Below are 21983 nucleotides of genomic sequence, written 5' to 3'. Positions count from 1 at the left end.
TGTTTTGCCACTGTTGCGCTGTAGTCTCTAACAACACAGCTATCCTCCCCGTCACAGCTTCCATCGTTTCATTCAGAGCCGCTGCTCATGTGGCTGACATTTGTGTAAACTCCATCCGCCGTTATATCTGTAATGAATCATATCATCATCATCATCATTATTTCTCTCGTTCTTTTCTTTTGTGTATGTATTTTGTACCAGCGATAATCTTGTGATACAAACAAAAACAAGCAGAGAGACACTCTTCAATTGACTGATTTCTACATCTTCACCTGTCTGTCTCTATAAGTGGTAGCGTGCGGACGTATAAAGAGTTCCGCCGCATTACTATTGTTGAAAAATCTGTGTTTTAACCGGACATTAAAGAAGGGTTATAAAAGTTATTAGGGAGAAGAAGGTTTATACTAACCGCATCTGTTCATCATTTCGCCTGCGCCGAGAATCCTGTATCAAGAGGATCGAAACAGACAAGAAGAAATTTCGTGAGTAGAGGAGGGACGATCTGGAACCAGCATTATCATACCAAGCTCTATGCACAATAGCGGAACAGGAAAAAGAAGTACGTAAATTTACGAATGTTAATCTAAAAATGTATTGACTTCAAAGGTCTACTGATACCACTGCCAGTTAAAGTTCACTCAGGATATATGTACATTCCAATTTCTTTCAATTATTCTTCCAACAATTTTTTTGATTATTCAAGCAGCAATTGTTAGTTTCCATTATGTATTATATTTTATCCCTGCTCCCCTGTTCTAGCTACTATTCAATGGCGACTGTGACAGGACGGCGCCGAGCGGAATATGAACAGATCTTTCACTTGTTGAGATAATTTTTTTTTTTAGATAAATGATCCATTTTATCGTCACAAGCAACTAATGATAACTTTGTTGCATTTGTTACATGTTCTTGAAATTGGGGCCAATAAAAACTTGGAGGAACAAATCAAAATCAAATTCTGCCTACAAACGAGATGCGCCAGGAATGCTGATTCCAGTAGTTACGGTAGGAAGCTGCTACGCTGTATGCATATATGGCCACGCTTGGCGCCACCCCTCTGGCAGTTGATAATGTCTTTTCCTTCCAATTAATATCCTCTACCGAAAGCGCTTTTCTACAGAAAAGACGAAAATCTGTATAAGTCAACATTAAAAAAGTGCAAAATAATTCATTCAAATTCTGTAAGACTGTATCAGAGAAATATGCACACAAAACTGCCTTAATTGAAAAGTACCAAAACAAACAAAATTCCGTGTTTGAAAATCTCTTTTTTTCATAATTCTGTTAAACACTGTTCACAATGGAGTCAAAGGAAATGGCCATTGTTGAAAACTCATTACAAAATTCAATATGCCAAGAAATCGGAAATCCAAGCTTGGCAACTGTTGAAAGTAATGCGCCATCTCGTGAACTGGCCAATGGCTACCAAAACAACGAGGTTGGCGTCCCACTATTAAAAAATATCAATCATTATGTCACTTTTATGACGATCGATGAGGCAATTTCTCAAGTCTCACTGGGAAACATATTTTCAAATAGTAAACTGAAGCGCGCGACAGAGAAAATTCCATTGATTATTTGCTCACGACGTCGCAAAAGCAAGAACAGGAAACAGTTCAAAAAGCAATGCAAATACGGAGTGGGGCAGTCAAGAAACCTGCATTTATTATTTGTGTGCAGAAGTGTTGGAAGTAGTGGGGGGCGAGTAACCAAGGTCACCACTGCGTTCGCCAACACAAAGCATTTCAGTAGCCATGGAGCAGTGGACTAAGCAACAACGGTCGTTTGCAGTGAAAGTGTTCCACCAAAGCGGTAGCTATGTAGCTGCTCAGCGTCGTTTCCGTGCACATTTTCAAATTAATCGTTAAGAGGCCAGAGCCTTCTGTTAACTCAATAAAAACTTGTGTCGAAAACTTTGAAATCGTCGATGATACAACAAGGAAAAGAGGTGACAGAGTGAAGACAGTGTGCACTCCCAAGAAAGTGGAACGTGTAAGCTGAGAATGTGGAACGTGTAGGAACTGCTGTGGGAAGAAGCCCCCGGAGATCAGTACGTAGACAGTGTGTTGCGCTTGGAATTTCTGACAAGACTGTCCGAAGGATTTTGAGGTTAGACTTACATCACCACCCATACAAAATCCAATTGGTTAACACTTTGTATAATAATGACTTCATGGTCCAACAGAATTTCTGTGAAAGTCTTTTGCAAATGACTGAAGAAAACGAGGAGCTTGTTCACGGCCTCTGGATGAGTGACAAGGCATGTGAAGAAGCAGAACTTTACACATTGGAGTGACCAGAACCTCCACCGGCTCCATGAAAAACCCCTGCACTCAACAAAGGTAACAGTTTGGTGTGTAATGTCCTCATTGGGAATGATAGGCCCTTATTTTTCTGAGAATGAACGAGGGCAATCTGTTACTGAGAATGCTGAGTGCTATTGAACAATGTTAAGGACATTCTTCATACCTCAGCTTCGTCAATATACAGTGAATGATGAACATTATTTCAACAAGGTGGAGCAACAAGTCACACAGCCTGTGTGAGCATTAATGTTCTCAATGAAGTTTTTCCTCACTGGGTGATTTCCAAGAATGGAGCGATTGCTTGACCCATTTATCCGTCCTTACAGCTTGTGATTTTTTCTTATGGGGTTACCTTAAGAGCAAAGTGTATGAAGAAAGACTTCATAACGTTGATGATCTCAAAGCAAGAAACCGGCTGGAAATCGAGAAAATTCCTCAGGGTATGCTCTGTCATGTGATGGACAGCTTCGTAAATCACCTGTGAGAATGCCGTGGTCGAAAAGGACGCCACCTTGCTGATGTTAATTTCAAACAATGAAAAAAATGTGTGGATGTTTCTTAAATGCTTTTGACGTAGAGTAAGATTGTATGAATAAAATTTTGCTATCTTCATCTGTGTTTATTTTACATTCATTTAAAAAATGCACGTTTGACTGCCATATCCTGTACTAGCAAGACACACAATTTGACACAACTTATGCAGTTAATAACACAACAGTTTACACAGCAAAAATCAGGCATTTAACGAGTTCAAGAATAGTATTAGTCAACAGTTCAGTGAGGTGAGCAAAACTATATGCATTCAATTATCTGACGAATGATCCTGGAAGTTCACAGAGCTCGGTAAACAACCAAAACAAGAAATAATTACCGACATGTCCCGCTGTATAAATACGTTAAAGGAAAAAAATAACATCCATATACTATAAGCAGGAACAACTTGCAGGTGAGTTACAAAACCTTAGTGAAGCATATTCTCAAATTCAGGAGATGCAATCCCAAGTGGATGTGTAGGTAAAAAATGAGACAAACGCAGTCAGCGCGCTGCAAGATGTATGCAAAAACCTACCTACAGAAATACAAAAGTTGAGTCTAAGAGTATACTAGTTAAGAGTAAAGTCAAGAGTTGCCAAAAAACAGAGGGACAAGTTATGTGCAGATGTAAAGGAAATAACTGAAAAAGTTGAAACCAGGATACTAGATAAGAAGTGCGGAAAAGGTAGTGTCAGAGTACAACATTTATGTAGATACTTTAGAAGAAGCTCTAAAGGAAAAGCCGGCCGGAGTGGCCGTGCGGTTCTAGGCGCTACAGTCTGGAGCCGAGCGACCGCTACGGGCGCAGGTTCGAATTCTGCCTCTGGCATGGATGTGTGTGATGTCCTTAGGTTAGTTAGGTTTAATTAGTTCTAAGTTCTAGGCGACTGATGACCTCAGAAGTTAAGTCGCGTAGTGCTCAGAGCCATGTGAAAAAAAGGAAAAAGAAGGTAAGTTCTAGCTAGAATAGATTTAGGTTTAAAGGAAGCAGAGGAAAGATTACGAGGCATTGTCGCTAAAACTACTGACATTCCAAAGCAACATTTGACAGAAAACAAACCCTTGCTTTTAGAGAAGTTAGATACTTTCAATGGTTACCCACAATATGGGGCTAGCCCATCGAAGGAAAATAGCGAAGGCTGCAGAATGCAGCAACACTTGCTGGCAGTTACACCAGTCGAGCAAGCGCAGTTGCCATGCGCTACGCCACGAGCGAACATAAACACGCCTGCCACTGATAGCGCGGCATGCTTGTCAACATTACTTGCAGATGAGGTATTGCTTAGGCATCGACAGTTCCCAGTATTTACCTCTGAAGGGAAAAGAACACGCCCTGTAGTTGTTATTCGAGTGTTTCGAAATGTTTTACCTCGTACCTGGAGCGAAGCTCAGAAAATTAGATTTGTTGTTGGATAAAGTCAGGGTGACGTTCTGCTATGGGCTACGAATATGGTGGAAAGTTGCTATTATGAAAGTTCGCGAGAGCATTTCTGGATAAGTATTGGTCTGAGGCTGTGCAAGAGAGGCTCAGACGTGAAGTATTCAACCCAGCTCTGTTTAATAGCCAGTATGGAAGCTTAAGGGGCTATTCTGAAAAATACTTGAATAAAACCAGGTACTAGACGAGCCCAATATCTCAAGTAGAAGTGCTGAAAATTTTGAAGAGCGATCTCCCTCCTGATTTGTACAAATAATTAGAGTCTTACACAACAAGTAGCACAAAGGTGGGGTGAGGCAGAATGGGACATGTATAGAAAGCCAGTACCATACCACATGCCTTTATATTTACTTTGTTCCACAGAGATGCCACAAATACCCGACACAATTCCAAGCTCATTGTGCAGTTCATTGAGTTCAAGATACTGTGAAGCTACAATACTTTCTTTAGATTGTGGGGTCCCTAATGTTCAGGTTAATACAAAAACTATTCCCAACTGCGTCTCCCAAAGAAATCAGTTATGACGAAGTAATCGCTGCAGTAACTACGATCAGCAAATTCAAGTAGCTGCAGCCAGATATCAGTTTTTTAGTTTGCAGAGAAAGCTGGAACAGACTTACTGTTAATGGTATACAGTATTAATGGACATGATTAGGAAGTGTTAATTTAAGTGTAGTAGTTGTTGCAACTTTTACAGTGACTTAATGATTATGGCTGCTATAACATTCAATGTCCCCGATAGTAGAATATGGGAACAGATCCTCAAGTACTCTGATCCTGCAATTCCTCAAGTGTTGCAAATCTTACAGTAATATGATTCGGGTGCCACAGCGGCCGATAATTTCGACCAGGTCCCGATTTGTTGGGTCGAGTCGCCCTTGCTCGCGACCTCCTCTAGTGGCCACAACAGCGAGAGCGTACGCAGCCATGCTGACAGCCACGTAGACAGGTAAACAGACCTGTGAACTTAGTGAAGTTTTGTCCTAGATGTTTTGATCGCTATAAAAGACAAGACTGCCCATCACATAACGCAATGTGTTACACATGTGGAAAAAAGGAAAAAAGGGACGAGTCCTAGCAGGTTATTTGCAACGGCACAAAAACGCCAATTTTGCCCACTTCCAGAATAAACAGGATCGTGCACATGCAGTGAACGTTGTGTTTTCCAGACCTACAACACGTTCTGACAAAAGTGAGATTAAGATTGTGCCTCCTTCTCACCCTAGTGCTGTGCAACGATGTTCTAACAAACTATTTGTCCCATTACGGATTGCTGGCTGTCGTGTGAACTTTCAGTTTGACACAGGTGCTTCAGCCACTTTGCTTAATCGTGCCACGTACAAACAGTTCAGCTCACCACGCCTTTATAAATCTAGCAAGCACCTCACTGCTTACAGCGGACAGGGAATTCCTGTGATTGGACAATGTACTTTGCCTGCAACTCACAAATCTCACACCAGGACAGTAGCTTTTACTGTGTTGAAGTCAATAGACAGTGAGAACATTTTCGGTTTAGGTGCATTTGATTTGTTTGGCCGTAGCATCCACGACAATGTACTGCCAATCTCTACGTTTGTACCACAAGACAGTGTTGACAGCTTGCTTAAAGAATTTCCTGCACTATTTTCAGAAGGAATGGGAAAAGCTAATAACTTTCTAGCGCATGTTACATTGAAAGAAAATGCACAGCGTAAGTTTTTCTGAGCCTGCTCTGTTACAATTGCTTTAAGAGACAAAGTAGCCAGTGAATCGAAGGAATAGCAAGATAATTATGTAATTGGTCCCATTCAAGCTAGTCAATGGGCAAGCCAAATAGCTTTATTGCCTAAGCCTTCTGGTCGCATTCGCATTTGTGTTGATTTCAAGTCTACAGTCAACCCAGAGACAGTAATGGCACTTATCCGTTACCTCGCCCTGAGGAACTCATGGACAGGCTTGATGCAGGACGTTATTTTTCTAAGATAGATATGCGTGATGCCTATTTGCAAGTCCATTGGATGCAGAATCACAGGAAGTGTTTGTTGTAAATACACGCTTAGGACTGTTCAAGTATTTGCGTTTGACCTTGGGCAGTGCTTCCGCACTCGCCATTTTTCAACTTTACTTGGATCAGCTGACTGAAAAAGTGCCATTTTGTTCAAACTACCTTGACGAGAAACGCATTGCCAATTTGTGTGCTCTTTTTCGAGTGTTGTCAGAAGCAGGACTCAAGTGTCCTCTCGAAAAGTGTGACTTTTTTCAAACTGAACAACAGTACTTAGGTCATGTGATAAACAGTCAGGGTGTACACCCCCTCCAATCTCATTTCCTTACAGTCCGTGACCTGCCTGTTCCTCGCAATGTGTCTGAATTGCAGTCAGTACTAGGCAAGACGACATACTACATTCGGGTCATACCGAATGCCGCTCAGATCGCGGCTCCATTGCATCGCTTGCGTGTGTGGACTAAAGACTGTCAAGACGAATTTCAGAAGCTCAAAAACGCTTTGCTTACTGACAGATATTTAGTGCATTTTGACCCCGCCAAGCCAGTTGTTTTGCAAGTCGACGTTTCTTCCTACGGAATCGGCGCTGTGCTTTCGCACAGAATTGGTGCACGAGACAGGCCTATTGCTTTTGCCTCAAAGTTGTTAACTCAAACTCGGCGCAATTATTCTCAAATAGAAAAAGAGGCTCTCGATGTTGTACATGGTGTGACTAAATTCCATCACTATTTGTATGGTCGCAAGTTCTACTTAGTGACAGATCACAAGCCTTTGCACTCCTTGTTTCATCTGTAAAAACCGGTTCTTACATGCACTGTCCAAAAATTTCAACGCTGGGCTTTGTTGCTTTCGCAGTATCAGTATGAAATTGTGTACAGATCTACGGCAAAGCATGGCAATGCAGACGCCCTATCTCACCTTCCGATTGGCCCCGACTGATTTTGATGCATCTGCCGCATCTTGTTGCCAAATTGATGTGCAGGACTTTTAATTGCTTGCATCTTTTCCCTTGCGAAACCGAAAAATAGCACAAGTCACGAAAGTAGACCCAGACCTTAAGATTTTGTTGCATTAAATTCGCATGTCTTGGCCTCTTTCATTGAACAGTATCCATAACTCAGTTGTGCACCGATATTCTCCATGTCGGTATGGTCTCTCAGTGCCACAAAGAGTGAGTCTAGTTCAAAATGACAGTGGACAATCCCTTGTGCCTATTCCCAAAGTGTTGCAAAAAGATGTGTTGCGATTGCTCCATCAAGGACATTGGGGAGTTGTTTTCACTAAACAGTTAGAGTGGCGGCACTGCACTTGGCAGGGCATGGACGCCCACACTGAACAGACGATGCCACAGTGTCGTGCATGCTTGGAGAACCAAGCCGCTTTGCCACAGACATTCTGAACTCGGCCTAAGACCCAATCGCCATGGCAACGAGTGCACATTGACTTTGAGGAAACACTTTTGAATACTCGTTGGCTCATAGTGGTAGACTCTTATAGCAAGTTCCCATTTGTGGTGCCTATGACTTCTATCGTATCACGTAACGCCATTCAAGCATTGTCTTTCATATTTTGCAGTGAAGGTTTGCCGGAAGTACTTGTGTCGGACAATGGACCACAGTTCACTTCACATGATTTTGAACAGTTTCGTGAATGGAATGGCATTCATCATGCAACAAGTGATCCATTTCACCCGCAGACCAACGGAGAAGCAGAACGCTTTGTACACACTTTCAAGCAACAGATGGCCAAGCTTTGCACCACCCACACACGGGAACAGGTGCTGCAACTCTTCCTTGCCTCCAATCGCTCCCACCCAGGAAACGGACCATCACTGGCGGGACTTCTGCATGGTCGCTGTCATCGGACGCTGCTCCACTTGCTACACCCACCGCAGTATCTGGCGCCGCCAATGGTCAGCAAGTATCACTTTGCGGTGTGTGATCTTATTCTTTTCAGGCTTGATGGGCACCGTGGGCGCTGGGAGAGAGGCGCAATCCAGAAATGCACATGATATTCTAAGTATTTTATTGCAGGTTCTGGTTTGAAACGCCGCTACCAGAACCCAATTCGTGCATGTCATTTACCCCGTGATTCTGCTGCTTTTTGTTCCTCAGATTCACAACTTCACGGGACCGCACAGCCTCCACAGCTGCCTGCTGGTGCCACCAGGGCACCCCAGGAGGGTCCCCACTCGCCGACCCCACCATCGCCATAGCTGTCGCCATCTCCGTCATCGCCCCAGCACCCATCCTCAGGCCTGGACATGTGCCCTGGCAGCAGTTTTCCGGAAGATGTTCATATTGCCTCGTAAGCCAGATGGCAGGGTACGATCGGGAGAACCGAGAAGTTCCAGTGTCATCCGTCGCAGCACAGTGGGAATCGCAGTAGCAGTTAGCTCTGCCACTAACTCCGAGACAGGTAGCACTTTAGCAACCTTAATTGTGAACATAACGGACTTCGTAATTCACCAGTAGGGAGGCTAATATAGACTATACAGCTGACCTTGTACCAAGACGAATATCTGGAGTTAAGTAAACTTTCCATTCTTGTGAATAAAGAAACCAGTTAATCTGTGCATGCAGTTTGTGTTATAGAAAGAGTATACTGGCCACCAAACAAAATCCTCTCCTTACTCCTTTGGTACAGCTCTACACAGACAACGAGACGATGTAAAATTGTTCACAAACATAACTAATGTGATGCCACTGTTTGCGGCTTTCTATAGAGGCACAGTGAGTTACCATTCACACAGTATGCCACAAATTCTATATAGTTGCACAGCTTTCAGTCTGGCATCAACTAAACCATATAGGAAGGCATTAACGTTGTAGTACTGGTGGATAACTGGGAATTCACGTGGGAAGATTTAGGATCGGGTCGCCCTAATTCAAAGACTGGGGTCCCCATACAACTGCTTCAGTGTTCATCATCTTTAATACATAACTTGTCTTTATTAAACTCAGACAAGCTTTAAAAAGCAGTCAGCAGCAAAATTGACCGAGCAGACTTTAGAAAAATGACTTTTAAACAGCTGCCACTAATGAGGCACCAGCAATTAACAATACACAAAAAGTGCAGAATTTTAAAAGCAATTAGCAAAATTCCCTGCACAGCTTTTTAACTAAATGATCTTTAAATAGCTACCATTAATTATGAACCTACTATCACTCAGTAGACAGCAAAATATAGAATTAAAAAAGACAACTGACAGTCACTTCAGAGGCAGCTATGGTTAGACAAAATCCACTATCAGTTTTTAACCAAATGACTTTTAAACGGATGCTATTGATTATAAATGGTGGTTGCATAAAGCGAGAGGTAAGGACATACACAGAAGTTTCCAGAATGAGATTTTCACTCTGCATCGGAGTGTGCCCTGATATGAAACTTCCTGGCAGATTAAAACTGTGTGCCCAGCCGAGACTCGAACTCGGGACCTTTGCCTTTCGCGGGCAAGTGCTCTACCATCTGAGCTACCAAAGCACGACTCACGCCCGGTCCTCAGAGCTTTACTTCTGCCAGTATCTCGTCTCCTACCTTCCAAACTTTACAGAAGCTCTCCTGCGAACCTTGCAGAACTAGCACTCCTGAAAGAAAGGATACTGTGGAGACATGGCTTAGCCACAGCCTAGGGGATGTTTCCAGAATGATATTTTCACTCTGCAGCAGAGTGTGCGCTGATATGAAACTTCCTGGCAGATTAAAACTGTGTGCCCGACCAAGACTCAAACTCGGGACCTTTGCCTTTCGTGGGCAAGTGCTTTAACATCTGCAAGGTTCGCAGGAGAGCTTCTGTAAAGTTTGGAAGGTAGGAGACGAGGTACTGGCAGAAGTAAAGCTGTGAGGACCGGGCATGAGTCGTGCTTCAGTAGCTCAGATGGTAGAGCACTTGCCCGCGAAAGGCAAAGTTCCCGAGTTCGAGTCTCGGTCAGGCACACAGTTTTAATCTGCCAGGAAGTTTCATATCAGCGCACACTCCGCTGCAGAGTGAAAATCTCATTCTGGAAACATCTCCTAGGCTGTGGCTAAGCCATGTCTCCACAGTATCCTTTCTTTCAGGAGTGCTAGTTCTGCAAGGTTCACAGGAGAGCTTCTGTAAAGTTTGGAAGGTAGGAGACGAGATACTGGCAGAAGTAAAGGTGTGAGGACCGGGCGTGAGTCGTGCTTCGGTAGCTCAGATGGTAGAGCACTTGCCCGCGAAGGCAAAGGTCCCGAGTTCGAGTCTCGGTCGGGCACACAGTTTTAATCTGCCAGGAAGTTTCATACACAGAAGTTACTTAACTTTTGCTGGATGGCCGCCGTCCTTCCACTCGTTAAGCTTGCAAGAGACCGGGACTGCCTTCACTAGCGTCAAATCGGTCAAATAACCTCCAAGTCGCTGGTGGGTTTTCCAAAATATCGCGCCCACTCATGGAAACCGCTTTGCAGGTCAGGCAATAATCGACACCTAAGACCAGGCTCAGTGACGTCACAGGAGCCGAGTCATTCTCTCGGGTATCATCCAGAACTCCAAACCTCTAGCATCCTCGAGTGAGTCGCTGTGCGCACCACACACTCACTGGCCAAAACCTTCCTGCTTCGCGGCTTTTGTCCCCACTGATAGCGCCACCGGCATGTCTCCAAAGTTATCCAGACAATGATCGCCAGCGAGGGCCGAAATCGGTAGAAGGCCAAGCCCGCTAGGATCACTGGTTGTGACATTATAGTTGTGACAAGAGTTAAATACAAGGAAGACGAAACTCAAATGTTGGATCCGAAAATATATTTCACCCAGGGATGAATCAGGGCCACAAATACAATTATAAAAGAAGTAACACTCGAAGAGAAAATGCCGTCTGCTTTGGCCAGCTAACAAACAGATGGGATGTAAATATCATCTGCAGACAGACCACTCTTCCAAGGTTTGAGAATATTATTGTATTCGTCGATGTAAGGTACTCAAATAAGTAACTTTTAGTTTAACGACGGTCACATCACACACGGGTGTTATTTCCCGCACATAATCTACAATTTAAACAGTACTTGGTCTCAGAAAGCACGAGATTTATACGACTCGTTTTTTTGGTTACAAAATAAATTTATTTATTTATTCATCCCAAAAACCTTTCAGTATTTTAGGGTACATCAGGCGTTCCACACACACACACCCACACCCACCCACACACACACATTGCCACGTAAAATTTAACAGTAGTTTCCGTTGTTGTTGTTGTTCTTGTAGTTCCAGAAGCTACGAAAGTGTATCTGCTGACCACTTTTTTTTTTTTTTACTTTTTTCAGTAATAAAATGAAAACACGCTGAAATCGAATGGGTTACAGCAGCAATTACTTCACGATAACCGTGACAGAATGCTCGTGTTTCGGAATACAGTCACCAGGGAGCAGTGGTGAAAGCCAAGTGGCGTCGCAAAGTACAACAGAGTCAACCTTTTGTGGCAGTGCCACTGCAGTATGCCATTAGCTATAGCGTCACTTGAGAATTGAGATGCATATGTGAACCCGGCCTCACATCCGTGAGTGATTCATCATTTTATCGTATAGAAATTATGCGACAATTAACTAACTACTTGGTTTTAAGTGACTTTAGTGATGAGGACTGAGCATTTTTGCGTCAATGTGGAATGTTTAGTGATAACAACTATCATCCTGTTTTGTGTCATCTATGTGTGAACCATGTATTCGTTGACGAAGCCGGATGAAAATGTTATATGTTTTCTGTTAAGATCTTTGTTACCTACAAACAACATCGAGGTGTAACAGAAGTCGACAAATGGTTATCGTGTGGAAGAAGTGCTAACACAGTGGTAAAGTAATCTGCATGTTTGATGAGGTAATGTGGGGATGAGGTGTCACATTTTGATTTTTATTTTGTTTTGAATACTTAAATAAACTCGCAGATCTGCCTTAGTTCATGGTTAACTGGTATGCTGAACTTGTTTATGCGTGTAATACCCCTCATTACATTGATCGTTAGTTAGTCATTGATGTAATTTTACCAGATGAGTGTTTATTTACGTAGAAGATGTTGGTATTCAGATATGTTTATCTGTAACCTCACGATATTTACTCCGTATTTTTTATCATTATTTATTTAGGATATTGTTCATAGTAACATAATGACATTCGTAAGATACTAGATAAGAGATACTTTTTATGGTATTAAAGACTCAAAATTGTTTAGTCTGAGTTAGCAGACGAATAGATACATTTATCGTGGCCATGTTCGAAGAACAAATGTGATCTTTGGTGATGAAAGTGATAGCAATCGTTCTAGGATGTCTCAATTTCATAGAAGACAAAATTTCGTATTATGTTAAGAAAATTTTGTAGGAGTAGAAATTCATTGCGCCCTAATTGAACTTTTGTTAAATTTTAAACGTTCTTATCCTGTAGCGATACTTTTAGTAAGTTAATTTTGGAGTGTGTTTTTTAATAGGTGAATTAAATGCTGACATTGGGGAAATGAGAGTTGTGGTATAGTTATTACTTGCCGTAAGAAAGAAAGGCGTAGTGTGGAATACTCCTAAGAATACCTGCCGGAAGTCCGGAAGAGGATTGTTAGTTGAACAAGATTAAAAAAATCGTTTTTACACTTGTTGCAACTCTTTTGTAATTCCTTTTCATAAATATAGTTTATGCTCGCCAAATAGAGAATGTAGCACAAGTTTCCGTGGCACGGTGTAGTTCAGTTTGTGTATAACATATGTTGGTTCTCCATTCAGTGTGTCGAAAGGTATATGTCTTGTTCCAGGCTGTTGACATGTCTGTAGTTCAACGAGACGATGAGGAATAATCGATGAAGAATTAAAATCGCACGTCTTGATTGTGTAGAGGTACAATAACGTAGGTATACAGAAATTATGTTGTAGTTCGTAAATTAGAAGACTGTTTCATTGATTAGTATGCTAGATCAGTTTATCACAAGTGATAAAAAAGCTCTTTACTTTCATTTGCAGTACTATAGTTGATATAATTTTATTGTGATGGAGTAGCTTGTGTGTTGAGCTGATTTTGTGCCTGGAACACTGCCTGCAGTTTGCTTTCATTCTTTTAAGAGAGATTTGTCCACACAGTTGTAAATTTGACACCTAATTGATGCCCCTTATAGGTAATTAAATATGTAACACATGTAATTATTGAGAAAGCTGTCTTAACATTATCTTCCAAACTATAGAGTTAAAATTTTTCAGTGGAAAGGCTCCTAAGTGTTTCAGGATACCTATGTCAGTGCAGGTAGGTTGTTAATAGATGTGAGGTGGGAATTGCACTGTTTAACTTTGCTGTGCTTAAAATTTTATCACAAAATTAAATGGATTACCTGGAACCTGTGAAGCTGCTTCATTGGCACACAAAAAACTGTTATCTTCTAACTTATCCATTGGCTAGGCTACAGATCAACCTGTCTTGACTCCCTATGTTCTACAGAATAATATACACACAAAAAAGTATCCTTAGTGTTCTGTTTGCTTAGTTCTGTGCATGTAAGGGTGGGTAGCAGTAGGCCTATAATTATTACATCACTAGACAAAGCAGATGTCTAGTATTTGTACATTCAGATGAATGTAAGTGTGCAATTAAGAAATCTCTAAGGAAATAGCCATTCATAGGACGCATTAAAAGGTGAAACATATTTCTTTAATGTTTGTATATTTTAATTTAGCTCTCACATAATTTCTTGATGTTAAAGAACATGCCATACTATCTTCTTCAAATTTTCATTATTTTTTCATGTGAAAATCGGGTCAAAATAAATATCTGTTTTCTCTTGGGATTGTAATGTTTACATCCGAAAATTTCGAAACGGTTCAATGGTATGGTGGTAGTGTTTAGTATATTTTAGGATAGAAAAGGTAACCTAACATTTGCAATACACTAAGTGACCTGTCAAAGTAAGCATCACCTTTGTTGTATTGTGTCTGGGACACTAAAATTTGCACCACTCGTTTGACTCTACTTAAAATTAAAGAATTTTGTAATCTGTGATGATGGTTGAAATATATTTAATTGTAATCTTTTTGAGATGTATAGTGTTACTAGGGATTAACCATTCATTACTGAATGGCAGATTTTATTCTAATTAAATAAATTTATATATAGTAAACACAGTTGTGGTTGTGTATAAGAGGCTACTTTTTATTTGTGGATGATCGGTTTCAATCTACTAAAGAGATCATCAGATCTACATTCCTTGGTGACAGTAGGAATCGTTGGTGTGGAGCAGATCCGTCTGCCAAATTTATTTCTTGGGGCACAACATATTCACAGACTCAACTATTCAGCTTAAGAAAAAAGGCATTTTTGTAATTTTGCTTCCTCTTGGATTAATTTCTGTATACGTCTATTGATAGGCTGTATCTACAAAGTTGAATAACCTTGTTTCTGTTTGCTGAATTATTGGGAGGACGACGGTTCAATCCCGTGTCCAGCCATCCTGATTTAGGTTTTCCGTGATTTCCCTAAATCACTCCAGGCAAATGCCGGGATGGTTCCTCTGAAAGGGCACGGCCGACTTCCTTCCCCATCCTTCCCTAATCCGATGAGACCGATGACCACACTGTCTGGTCTCCTTCCCCAAAACAACCAACCAACCAACCTGAATTATTGGGTGCAACATATGTTTATTTGCTAACTCACGTGCTAACAATGAAATTAGTGCTTCAGAATTTTGAAATGTTCTTAAGGATGTTCAGTCAAAAAGTTAATAGTGCTGTAAGTTACATGGTGCTGTCATGTGTTAACAGAGATAGTGAGTGACCGTGTAGTAGTAGTAGTAGTAGTAGTATGCCAGATCTTTTCAGCACAATGTCTGAGTAGTGAAGATATGCAGATTTGAACATTTCATATTATTCTACTAGTCACACAAAGATATTAATTCAACATGCTGACTGTCACCGGTGGAGCAGCAGAGATGCCTGCTGTGACTGCAGGTGGCCACACAACAGTAGTCAAGTGTTAATAGATCATCACATTAAAGCTTAAATGTGGCATACTATCATTTTACAGAGACAAGACTTTGGGAAATGTATGTCATCTCTGAAACCACTATAGAATTTGGCTTTGTATGTGTAATGCCACTTGGTGTCTTCATAATCTTTGATGTTTGTGCTTGGAACTTAAGTCATAAAATTTTTTACTTCTGGTTTCATTGTATTTTAACTTGGTTTCTATGCTCACTCTTATCCATGTAATACTTATTTGTAGCCTTCAATGGGTGGCCATTTAACTTGTCACCGTTCATGTTTTATTGCGGTGCAAATGAGTAAGTAATTTTAAAAAAAAGAAAGTTCTCTGTGGGACACTATATAGTAATCCGAAAGAACTGTCATAGCTAACAGAAGAAAATTGTTTGCTTCGGAGTTTGTTGTAATGTACAGTATGAGTGTAGATCACATTTTTGTGATGCGTACTGTTATCACAATGTAAACATTTGCATGTTTTCAGTTAGCTGCTGAATGTAAGGTGTACAGAAATTTGTACAGGCAATGTATTTTCCTTGCAAAGTTGTATGACCAGACAGGTAGGCCTATTTAACATTAATTTCATAAGTGAAGAAATTTTGTTAAAATATTTTGTCTCCTTTATATTATCCATTTGAAAAATGTGCCTCTGATGGATGTAGGAAATGATCACTCAAACGTCAGATGGTTCAAATGGCTCTGAGCACTATGGGACTTAACATCTGTTGTCATCAGTCCCCTAGAACTTAGAACTACTTAAACTTAACTAACCTAAGGACATCACACACATCCAGGCCTGAGGCAGGATTCGAACCTGCGACCGTAGCGGTCACGCGGTTCCAGACTGAAACGCCTAGAATCGCACGGCCACACCGGCCGGCAAACTTCAGATGTTTTAATATCCTAAATTTAGTTTGCTCCAATAATACATTAACATTTGCATGACCAATAGTCTTTTTGACTTTTCTTAATTGACCCCTGGTAGAGTTTAATATTAATTAGAATCAACTTTTATTAGCAGTTGGATTAACTCGTGGAGAACAGTAGTTTGCATATTGGACTTGTGATCTTAGGATGTATTCATTTGGCTGCTATTGCAGATAGGTCATAACTTTGTTGTTTTAATCATTGTGTAGAGATTGTTGGTTAGTTATGTTCTATGATCCTTTTTCTAAAATAGATCATAATGATGTGGAACAGGTCATTTTACATTCGCATCACAAATTAATTTGTTTGTGCAGTTACATTCTGATTATTTCTATTGTTATTTAAATTACAAAAGGAAAAACAGATATACAGATGTGAGTTCGTAATTCCTATCCGCCAGCCTTTACACATTACAGTAATAAAAATTCTTCTATGGAATAGGAGTAGTTGTCAAGCAGAAACATTCTCAGTTTATTTTCAAATTTTACTTTCCTATCTGCCAGACATTTTGTATCGCTGGGAATGTGACAAAAAAAAATTTGTTGCAGCATTGTGCATCCCTATTTGTGCCAAAGACAACCTTAACGTGAAGTAATGAGTGTCATTTTTCCTTCTGGTGTTGTAATTATCAACATCATTGTCTCTTCTGAATTGTAGTGGATTATTTACAAAAACTTCTTGAGGGAATAAATATACTGTGAAGCATTTGTGAGAATGCAACTTCTTAAACAGGTTGAGATTTTCACTCTGCAGTGGAGTGTGCTCTGATATGAAACTTCGTGGCAGATTAAAACTGCGTGCCGGGCCGAGAGACCTTTGCCTTTTGCAGGCAAGTGCTCTACCAACTGAGCTACCCAAGCAGGACTCACGCCCCATCGTCACAGCTTCACTTCTGCCAGTACCTCATCTCCTACCTTCCAAACTTTACAGAAGCTCTCCTGTGAAGCTGTGAGGATGGGGCGTGAGTCGTGCTTGGGTAGCTCAGTTGGTAGAGCACTAGCCCGCCAAAGGCAAAGGTCCCGAGTTTGAGTCTCGGTCTGGCACACAGTTTTAATCTACCAGGAAGTTTCTTAAACAGGTGTTTATAAGATGATCATGGGTGAGCACCACATATTACTGTTTTAGCACATTTTTGCACAATGAAGACTTTCTTTCTTAAAGATAAGTTACCCCGGAACATTATTCTGTAAGACATCTCCAAATGAAGATGTGCAAAATATGTCAGCTTACTGATTTGTTTCTCCCCAAGATTTACTATGAATTTAAGCACAAGTGTGGCTGAACTAAGTTGTTTTAGGAATTCCAATTTTTTTTTTCCCAATTTAAATTCTCATAAATATGGACGCCTAAAAATTTTGAATCTTCCACCCCATTTATTATTTGCTCGAAATGTGATGCATATATCATTGGTGTAGTACACCTAGATGTGCAGAACTGAGTATGTTGTGTCTTTTTAAAATTGAGTACAAGACTATTTGTAGGAAACCAGTTAATAAAACTTTTAAGAACTTCAGTTCACTATTTAAGATGACCAGTTTTGAAAAATCTTGTACTGATTTGAGTTACTAGTATACATATGTGTTGTTTCAAAACAATCGCAGGAAGTATACTTTGCCATAGACTGATTACAAATGTGGCTCAGTGGGTCTCCTATCCATGAAATGACATTTTAATGCTCTGCTTTTGAGTGGAAACTCTAGAAACTATGAATATGCTTACAGTAAAATAAAAGTTGTAGACTGAGGTGTAGAGTGAAGGCAGTGAGAGCCTGGCCACTTTTCCTCTGTGGTACATAGATTGGCAGTGTACCAGTTTTGCATACTCAGTGGGAGGTTAGTTTCAGGTAATCAACGAGGGGCACAAAAGAGAGTGAATTTTTATTGTCAAAATTGATGACTCATATTCTTAGCAGATTATGTAGCTGTGATGGATCACGAGATTGCTATAAATGGTCTTTTCCACAAATTTTATGTTTTACTTTATTTATTTACATATTCATTCGCTTAGTGATCCGTGGTGTAGTAAAAGTTGTAGAGTATCTATGTTGGTATAGTTTTGTTGAGAGTTGTTGAATCCAGCAAATGTGATGTAATGAAGAAAAATCTGCTACAGTTATCGAGCATTTGAAGTAGCTAATTTCAGCTGTGTGATGGTCTTACCTATTTTTGGATTATGTCTTTTGTTTTTCCGAATACATTTTGTGCTCATATTCATTTGAGAATTCAACAAAATAATTTCAACTCGTTGCCCCAAGACACATCTTGCTGCCCTCTCATTAGGTACAATCTTCTGTTGGTACAAATCTTTGTGTTTCCATCATAACTCATAGGCGAGTGCTGCCAACATTGTTCCACAAAACACATTCATAAGGGCACTGCCCTGTTCTAGATTTTTGTTATCAGTTTCATGGTCTGTAATTTAGTGTGTCTTATATCAGCAGCTGATAGAAAGTAATCACGATGCTCAGTGAGCTAGTATTTGAATATGTCATTACTTTTGCCACAGAAACTTTTAACGTAGTTGTTAACAATGCATTACTACTCCTGCTGTTAAATGTTAACCTTGCCTTAAAAAAAACCTTCAGAATTGAGCATATTTTGAGGGTGTGTGTAATTTTTCATCCATAACTTTCACTCTTTAAATTTCTTCACATTGTCGTACAAAGTGTTGAGTCAGCAATTGTGATTCAGTTGTACAGCATCTTCTACTAACATAGTTTGCCACGTTTCATGGTTTCAGAGTGTATAAGCACCAGGAAATCTGGGAATAACATGGGAGTTTTTTAGAATTTTGGGAATTTTTCATTGTTTTAGTTTCCATTAAATTTTTATTTTGACTGGTAAGAAGTGATACTCTAACAAAGAATTTTACTTCAGCCCACTATTGCAGAATCAGATTAAAATTGTGCAATGCTTCATAACAACAGACTGTTTCCGATGAGCATGGATTCTCAACTGTTTGTTTCTAACAGGTCGTGGGAAAATATTGCAGTGCCGGTTTGAGAAGCATTACTTTCAAAGTAAATTTCCTTTTACGCAGTATGAATTATGTTGTGTGTAAGAATGTCCAATGAATTTCTTAAATTGCAGGGCATTTGCCTCTCATTCAAAACTAAACTCTTTGAGGACCAGCCACTTACAGAAATTTTGGATCGAGAAGTCCAGCCATTTATGCCATTATTTGAAATTGTACTGGCAAATTTGTGTTCGATGTATCTTAAAGGGTAAAACACACACACACACACACACACACACACACACACACACACACACAAAGAAAACAGTGTTGTATAAGAAAGCTTAGCTTTTCTTGTAGCTGTATTGTATGTATATTAACTTTTCCTATTTGTGTACTTGCGCTACTTAAATGATGTCACTTTGACTGACAGTGTCGCTACCTATGCTCTGAATATTGGATGTCATTGGCCGGCAAGATCACATGACGTGATTGGCTGACCCGAGTGCATCGCGCAATGCAATCTCGATTTCAGTGCTTCAGAAGCTACCGTGCTGTATTTGGTGGAATTTGTATTTATACTCTTGGAGTAAGAGAATAAGCAGTGTGCATGTTGCTGCGCATCAAATATCTTTCCAAAATATGTTAGTTTCTACTTTGTTTCATTTTCTAAAGTGCTGTAAAGTTCTATGCTGGTGCATAAAGCTCTACCATTAAAAGAATTTAGAGCTCTGGGGGAAATTATATGGTCACTTAACGTGAGAAAAGTGCTTTCACCTGGGGAAAAATGCAGGAACTTTGTTGTTGTTGTTGTCCACAAATACATCCTGTATTTGTATTTGGCTGCAGTACTTGCACTGAAAACTGGTTATTGGTTTTGTGTTTACATAACTGAACTTTGGCAGCGAGCTGAATATACCTAGGCTGTCCTCCCACGCAGACACCGACAATTAAATGTCTATGATACAAAATCAATTCTGTCCCCCCCCCTCCTCCCCTCCCCTCCCCTCCCCTCCGACACAGTAGTCTTTGTCTGCTACATATTTGTGCTGTTATTGAGACTTCGCTAAAGCAAATAGAAACACATCTTGCCGTTGCTGTGACATGGCTACAACTCTGGGGTTTCTACTACATAAATCTTTCTGGCCATGCAAAGCTGGGAATGATTCTCTATACTCAGTGGTTGAAACAGATCTTTGACAAATCAGCATACGTCAGTGATCACTTAAAATGGAGGACATTTTCAGCTTGTCTAATCTGCATCCTTCAGTTTTCACCGAACTTGACCTGTTCTGAAGAATGAATAAATTTTATTGTTACATGTAACTGTCCACAGGGTAGAAGTAGAAATATCCCTTTCCTGGTGTAAATTGTAGCTTCCTTACAGTAGCTTTTCATACCATATGCATAACACTTCATATGACTGCACAATGTTAGAAACAGCTTTGCCTACGTAATTGATTATAATATTGACATTCAACTTTTTGCCACACATTATTCACTCTGGTGGCTATCTAAATGCTTGTTATAAACTAAAAACCTTATTTATTTGAATTTGTTTATTGAAATTGTAAAGCAAACACAGATGAAGTAATAAAATTGAGGTTATTACTGAACTGCACCCTGATAACCATTTTGTCTCATGCACCATGAACTTTTCAATCTCAGTTTTTGTAATCTACTGCTAAGAATGTATTTCATGTATAAGAGTACCATCTGTTGCCTCATAGTGCACGAGAAAAACTTCCCCCTCTGTTAAGACACTGCAGGAAGCAAGTCACTCTGTGTTGTATCTAGCCAACAATTATTGCTATTAGCCAACAATTACTGCTATGTGTGAGTTCAATGTCAAGTACAACTGCAAGCTCCAGAAAATGTGCTCAATAAGATTAGTGAGAATCGTACAGCTAGCTGTATTAAGATACCTAGCAAAGTACAGTGTTGTTCAAACCTTGGATGGCAATGTGAGGTGTGGCACATTGTAAAGTAGTATACAACCTAGTTCAACCTGCAGAAAATGTGAGTATTAAGGTAAATGTTTGTGATAAATATGTATTAGTTTTGTGGAAAACTTAAAACCTAACCAAAACACATGTGATAACAAATACAGTTGTAACATATTATTATGCAAACGTGAGCATATGTTGGTTCACAATTCTTAACTATTTTTAGTTAGCAGGCACACTGCAACAGGTTGTGTTTATCACGTGTGCTGAAGCAACCAAATTGTAAAACGTGCAGCAGAAACATTCATATACAAGGGGGAACCAGAACCTGACATCATTTGTTGTTCAGGGATATTTTCTGTGTAGTTTGCTATGGGGGACCTGTGGTCTCCAGCAGCTCATTACAGAGTGCTGTATTCCTTTTGATTTCATACCCCCATCCGTCGTTGTATCTGTATTGTGCTGAAAAAGTGTGCATAATAGTGGAAATGTTGGTGGTATGTGCTGCGTGTTTCTTTCTTGGAAACATACTACCTTCATTAATTTACTTTACTTGCTGTTAACAATATTAATGCTCACTTTACTCTTTGTTTTTAAACTTGTATTGGACTGCTCTGTTCGGTCTCTGGATCGTTTTTGTCTGTGTGAATTGTACATTGATACATAACAGTATGGATAAGTTTACTGATGAATAGTTGGCCAATATGCATCTCATACGTGGATTCACCAAATGCAATGGAATGTACAGGGTGATTCAAAAAGAATACCACAACTTTAAAAATGTGTATTTAATGAAAGAAACATAATATAACATTCTGTTATACATCATTACAAAGAGTATTTAAAAAGGTTTTTTTTTCACTCAAAAACAGGTTCAGAGATGTTCAATATGGCCCCCTCCAGACACACGAGCAATATCAACCCGATACTCCAACT

At 40.1% G+C, this 21983-nt stretch overlaps 1 protein-coding gene across 6 annotated transcripts in view; it reads left to right on the top strand.

The window, feature by feature from the left end:
- Positions 1-11987: 11987 nt before the first annotated feature.
- Positions 11988-21983, top strand: part of LOC126248448 (large proline-rich protein BAG6) — a 250397-nt gene continuing 240401 nt past the window's right edge. For 3 of the 6 annotated variants that reach the window (XM_049949481.1, XM_049949489.1, XM_049949436.1), the window contains exons 1-2: positions 11988-12092; positions 13014-13105. The gene's annotated coding sequence lies outside the window, so the exon portion shown is untranslated. Of the gene's footprint in view, positions 12093-12545; positions 12667-12801; positions 12820-13013; positions 13106-21983 lie in introns of those variants that run through there. The other 3 variants (XM_049949445.1, XM_049949454.1, XM_049949463.1) reach the window with 3 other exon arrangements.

Source organism: Schistocerca nitens, chromosome 1 (genome assembly GCF_023898315.1).
Source record: "Schistocerca nitens isolate TAMUIC-IGC-003100 chromosome 1, iqSchNite1.1, whole genome shotgun sequence".
In the NCBI taxonomy this organism is placed as follows: domain Eukaryota; kingdom Metazoa; phylum Arthropoda; class Insecta; order Orthoptera; family Acrididae; genus Schistocerca; species Schistocerca nitens.
This window is presented reverse-complemented; position numbering and strand designations above follow the sequence as displayed.